General features: G+C 42.5%; 1 protein-coding gene and 1 long non-coding RNA gene across 28 annotated transcripts in view; one reads left to right on the top strand and one right to left on the bottom strand.

Annotated features, from left to right (window-relative positions):
* The window catches only part of LOC111740194, a 23,800-nt gene extending 18,252 nt beyond the window's left edge, over nt 1-5,548 (top strand). Inside the window, exon 3 of the long non-coding RNA XR_002780536.1 lies at nt 4,508-5,548. This is a non-coding gene — a long non-coding RNA (uncharacterized LOC111740194). The remainder of the gene's footprint in view (nt 1-4,507) is intronic.
* LOC105292562 overlaps nt 1-5,821 on the bottom strand; it is a 713,386-nt gene that overhangs the window by 184,797 nt on the left and 522,768 nt on the right. The window lies entirely within an intron of this gene.

The raw sequence follows: 5,821 nt of genomic DNA, 5'->3' as shown, positions 1-5,821 counted from the left end.
AAAAAAAAAAAAAAAAGCTACAAACATGTTTAAGATAAACATAAAAAATTAAATGTATTTAAACCATTAACGATAGTGGTGCTGGGAATGACATAATGCCCACTAATTACACAAATGCTAATACAAACTTTACAGAGCAGAATATTATGAATCTATGTAGATCTAAGTCTAAACACCCAAAGTTACGTTATCACCAAATATCGGAAGCACATTTTCTGGGAAGGAAGTTAAATGAACAGAAAAGGGGTCAGTGGGGCGGTTCGTGAAGAGGGAATAGTTATTGGAAGCCATAATCACAGTGCCACTCATGTGACTAATATCAAGATGCAGTAGCTGTCGTTGACTCCCCAAGAGGCAAATCCATTCTGACTAACTTCCAGTCAACTAAGCCAGCTGAGGTTTCTTTTCTTATCGGTGACTCTCCTGCGCCATCGTGGATTTGGAGACAAACCTCATCTCCAGCTAAAACAGCTGACTGTCCTCTCTTTATGACCTTAATGTCGGTTCATTTGAATAACACGTGATGTGAAATCTAAAGAAGTAATTTGATGTGATTAGAACACATAATGAGAATCTGATCTATCAGGGACTTTCATATATAATTACTCACACATTTATTCAGTCAACATTGCTTGAGCAGCTGAGAAGCACTGACTGCATGCGCTGTTGTGGTGACTCTGGAAAGCCATAGACAAGGCATGGACATTGCTGCTCCAGTACACACGAGCTTATATTAAAGAAATAGACATGACCTTTCGATTAATAACATCTGATACGTGCTATGAGAGACATCTGAATGGGGAGATGGAGAAGGACACGATCTGGCTGCACAGGAAATAACCTGGTTTGTTCTGCCTTAATTTTCCTTCTAGATCTATAACTTGTAAGACAGGCTAAGCAACCTCGACTACTCATTGTAAACAGCTTCAATTAGTTAAAATGCCAAAAGAAGACAAGAAAATTTCATTAGTTTGTATGCACAGATGTAAAATGATCCTAGTTTTCAAAACAAGCTATGATTTTGAGATCCGTGTTTACAATTATGAGAGCATTTATTGTGTGAGTAAATTACAGCTTATCATATCATATCATATCATATATTGGGGAGGGGGGACAACACCAGCTATAGTGGGAAAAAATGTATTTAGAGTCAGATAAAGCTAGTTTTGAATCCCGGCCCTGCCACTGACAAGCTACATGTCTTTATGACGTTTAGCTTATTTGAGCCCCAGTTTCCTCACCTGTAGAAGAGAAACAATCATACCTATCTCACAGCTTGTGTGTATAGTGGGAAAATCTATACGAAATGTTAGGCAAACGTGTGTTGGTTTGTACTGACCCCTGGTTGGTCCTGATCTCTCTGTAGCCATTCTCTACCTAATGATGCTCAGGAGAAAGACATCACTGTCGAGTTCTGCGCTGTAAATAGTGTCATTTGCTTAAATCTACAGGGAGATAACGACATCAAAAACCAGCCTGATTCAAGAGGGTAAAAGGATTTCTCAGAACTCTTATAGCTGATTTTTTCCTCTCTCATTTTTTTTTTTTAACGTATAAGGAACTGGAACTTGGAAGAGTCACTGCATAAGACATCACAGAGCAGAGGAGAACAAAGAATGGGACTGGAGGGAAGCCACACTGTACAGGGAGGGAAAAGGAAGCTGCTTCTGATTACAGGAAGTCGCTTGGAAAGACTAAAAGCAGATGAGACCATTCCCACTAAGCAAAGAGCTAGCGCAGCCCACCTATGCGGGGAACTGGGCAAGTGACAGCCACGGGCTGCGAGCAGGTGTCCAAGGACCCGAGGCCCGGGCTTGGTGGCGTCGATCCGTGATCACTACTGCCCAGGTCTGGCACGATCCCCTGTAGAATTTTTGCCTCGCCCACAGCTTTACACGTAGTCCCTTTCTTAGACTCTACTTAAATTATCCGAATTTCCAGTGCCATCTGTTTTCTGCTGGGAACACTGATTTTACAGATGTTAATATCGTAATGTAGACGATCACACCTACCTAGGAAGATTATGGAAACCAGCTGCTTGTATTAAACCATGAGATAACAAGGAAAACGGAATTATTTTGGAAAATAGACACGCATGCCAGAATACCCTAGTTTCTTGAGGACTGAGTTCTGACAAATATGCCAGAACTTTCCAACTGGGAAAAAAAGTCATGCTCATTTTCAGATGAAAAGTTAAAATCCTTTTTCTAAAAAAATTATCAAACAGCTTCTCTTTCTGTTCCCTTCCCAAATAATTCAAAGCAAAGGTGCTTAGTTGGGGCTGAGTTTTTAGTCAGGTGTCTTTGGGTGGAAGGTGCGAAGCAAAGCCCAGCGTGGGATCTGGAGCCTGAGCAGAGTAAAGAGCGTGTCTGCCTGGGGCTGTCCAGTACAGAGGGCTAGAGCCCAGTCGGGTGTCGGAGGTACCCCAAGGGAAGGGCAGCCTGTCGTGGGGTGTCGGAGCCTGAGTGGGCACTGGAAGTCATTCTGTGGGTCTATGACCCTGCAGGGTTGTTGGAGCCTGAGCAGGGTCCAGGGAGCATGTACCTACTTGGGATGCCAGAACCCAAGAAGGGTGAGGAAGCAAACTGATAGATCAGGGGGTGTCCCAGCACAGTGTCAGAGCCTGGGAGGGCTGGAGAAGCTCTCTCTCTGCATAGCGGGAGAGGGTGGCCCAATGCAGGGTCTCAGAGCCTGGGTGGGGTGAAGGAGGCAGGCGTGCAGGGGATCAGCAGCAGCAGTAGCCCAGCCTGGGGGACTGGAGCCCAGGTGAGGTGAGGAGGGCACCTGCGCAGTGGAGAGGGGCAGCAATGGTGGCAGACAGATATGTCAGAGCCTGGGCCAGGCGAGGAGGATGCCCACAAGGGATCAGGATTTGGAAGTGACAGTGACCCAGTGGAGGGTCTGAGAGCTCAAGCAGAGTGAGCAGGTGATCTCTGCAAATGTTGAGGGGGGTGGCAGCTGTGACAGGAGATTGGTTACAGACAGAGGCAATGATGAAATAAGTAAATGCATTAAGAACAATGGAGTCAGGATTCTCACTATTAAAAAAGTGAGTTCGAAATATCAAAAAGGAGAAAACCAGTATTGGAACTGGAGATATCGATGTAATCTCATGATTTTTCATGTATAACTAGATACATACAGACATGAATAAGATGTAAAAGTGTCTACATGCATATTTAGGGTGTGTGCATATACTCCTTAGTTCTGAACCCAGAAAGGGCTTAAGAGCAGCAGCATTCAGTAGTGGTGATCACATATAGCACCCACATCCTGGTTTCTAAATGCTTTTTTCTGGTAAAAGGAATCAGAGTTCATTGGAGAAATGGCCGATTTCAGGGCTGGGACAGGGAAAGTACAAAATGAACCTGGAGCACCTTTCTCGAATGTAAAGAAATGCTCGAAACAGATGGAGGCACCTCGAGGGGACACGTAAAGCAGCTTAAAAGGGCTCCCGCCGGTCAAATCACAGATATCTAGAGCACCAAAGAAAAAAAATTAGGAGAAATGGATTACGACTTATGGAATAAAAGCAGAACCCAAGTGTCTCTACTGACGTAATAATATCAATGAACAAATTGAAAGTTTGATGAGTAATGAGATATTTACATAGTTTCATACGTAATACCTCTGTTCAAAACACTCATTAACTACAAAGGAAAAAAGGAATATTTTTACAGTGAAGAAGGCTGGCAAGTCCAGTTAATCAAGTGGCCAAAGTTAACATCACCTGTAATATAGGACAGGTGGAAATTATGTGTGCTCTGACAGAAAACAAGGTCACAGCATCACTTGCTTCAATGGTATTCCAGCCAAAGGTGTACACTGTGGGTCTAGTAATGAAGAAACAGCAGACAAACCCAAATCAAGAGACGTTCCACAACCTCACTGGTCTGTAATCTTGCAAACATGTCAAGGTCATGAAAGTCAAAGGAAGACTGGGGAATTGTTCTAGAAACTAATGAGATGTAATATCTAAAAAACAACAAGAAATTGCATCTTTTAGCTATTATTACGATACTTGGAGAAACTTAAGTGGGGTCTGAGGATCAGATGGTAGTAACGTACCAGTGTTAACTTCTGGTTTTCATAGTTTTCGTGATTATACAGGAGAATGTTCCTGTTTATAGAAAACGAACACGATTATTTGAGGCTGATGGGACATCATGTTGGCAAATGACTTTTAATGATTCAGATGAAAGGAAAAAGGAAATTATTTATGCTGTACTTGCCACTCTTACTTAAACCTGATATTGTTTAGAAATTACTCTGGAAAAGTTATCTAAAGCTTTCATCACAATCTAGCACTAAGCCTCTACCCTTCAGTCATTTTGACAGCACAAACTTGGTGCCAAATGACTATTCTTGCCTCCTACGGCTCCTTCAGCAAAGAGAACTTAGACCTCTTCTTAGGAAGATAATCTGGGTCATATAATTTGTAGGGTAACTGATGGCAACATGATAATCTCAGTGAGATTTCTGTCTTTCTTTTTTTTTTTTTTTTTAGCTTACTGCTTCCACTTAGAAATGAAACTTAAAATATTCTGCTGTGACCTTTTTGCCTGAGAGGAGAGTTTAATTACCTGCCCAGTTTACATAAATTATGTCGCCTGTTTGTCTAAAATTGAATCCTGGGTAGAGATCAATATGGCCTCAGAAACACCAGAGCAAATGACTTCTCAAATGCCATCAAAGGTCACTGGAACCTTTCCTGTTTGGATGGGGACACATTCTGTTCGACAACCTGGAACATGTCACTGGCCTGCTGCCTGCTGCCCTGGGTTCCAACCACAAGAGCATGATTGATCATCAGTTAGAGGACGCAGGGGACGAACTCCCTCAGGAATCGGCTGTATGGAATTAACTGAATACCACGATGAGTCTGATTCATCATTCTCCACAAAGAATGAGGAAAATGGCACAGAACACACCCAGAGCTTGATGCATGAGGCCTCTCGGAGGCAAACTGCAATTTATACTCAGGATCCTGATGGTTACGGACTATGCACGTGCTATTCGGTTGCAGTTCCATACAATTATCCAGGGGAAAAAAGTGTCTTTAGATCTTTCCTTCGTTCTACTATTCTTCCTTTCAGGAAGGAGATACTGGTGAGGGCCAGGTATGTGTGTGACTTTATTCAAATTATTACATTATAAAATATTTCATAGTTGAGGTGCAAATAAAGTATAAAGGGATCGCAGACAGAGATAGAGTCTTCCTCTGGGAGATTCAGAGAAAGCTTCGTAGAGGGTATAATATTTAATTAACTGGACAAAGAGTTATTGTTATAGTAAATATTTGGAAAACGAAGGCACGAGGATATAGCAAGAGCAATGTCACAGAAATTGTGCAAATCTGAAGCCCAGCAATGACTTCGATATGACCTGAACATCAGGGTAAAGATATTGAAAAGAGAGGACGGCTTGTGGGTGCTGAAGTCAGGCCCTCTGTAAGCATGTGCGTTTTGTCAGCATAAAGCCAGAGGGAAAAGAACCAACCAAGAAGAAACAGAGACACGTGGCAAAACACGTGGAATTAAAGACAAAAAAAAGGAGGGATCCCATTAGGAAAGTGATGAAGACGATCAAAAGGTAGACGGAGGTCAAGAAGAACAGACCCAAGAAACACCACTGATAATGTCATTGCAAGAGCTATCTCAGCCTCGCCACACACGGAGCGTGTCCAGTCTCGAGGGAAAAAAAAGAAACTCTAGCGAAAGTCAATGCCGTAGGTGTGGATTGAGCTTCCTCACAGTTCAGTGGTAAATGGAGATAGAATGAAGGTAAATACAGCAGTGAAAATAGAAATAAGGAAAAGTAG

Source organism: Pteropus vampyrus, unplaced genomic scaffold (genome assembly GCF_000151845.1).
Source record: "Pteropus vampyrus isolate Shadow unplaced genomic scaffold, Pvam_2.0 Scaffold59, whole genome shotgun sequence".
Lineage (NCBI taxonomy): Eukaryota > Metazoa > Chordata > Mammalia > Chiroptera > Pteropodidae > Pteropus > Pteropus vampyrus.
The sequence above is the reverse complement of the archived record's forward strand: the minus strand, read 5'-3'. Positions and strand labels throughout refer to the sequence as shown.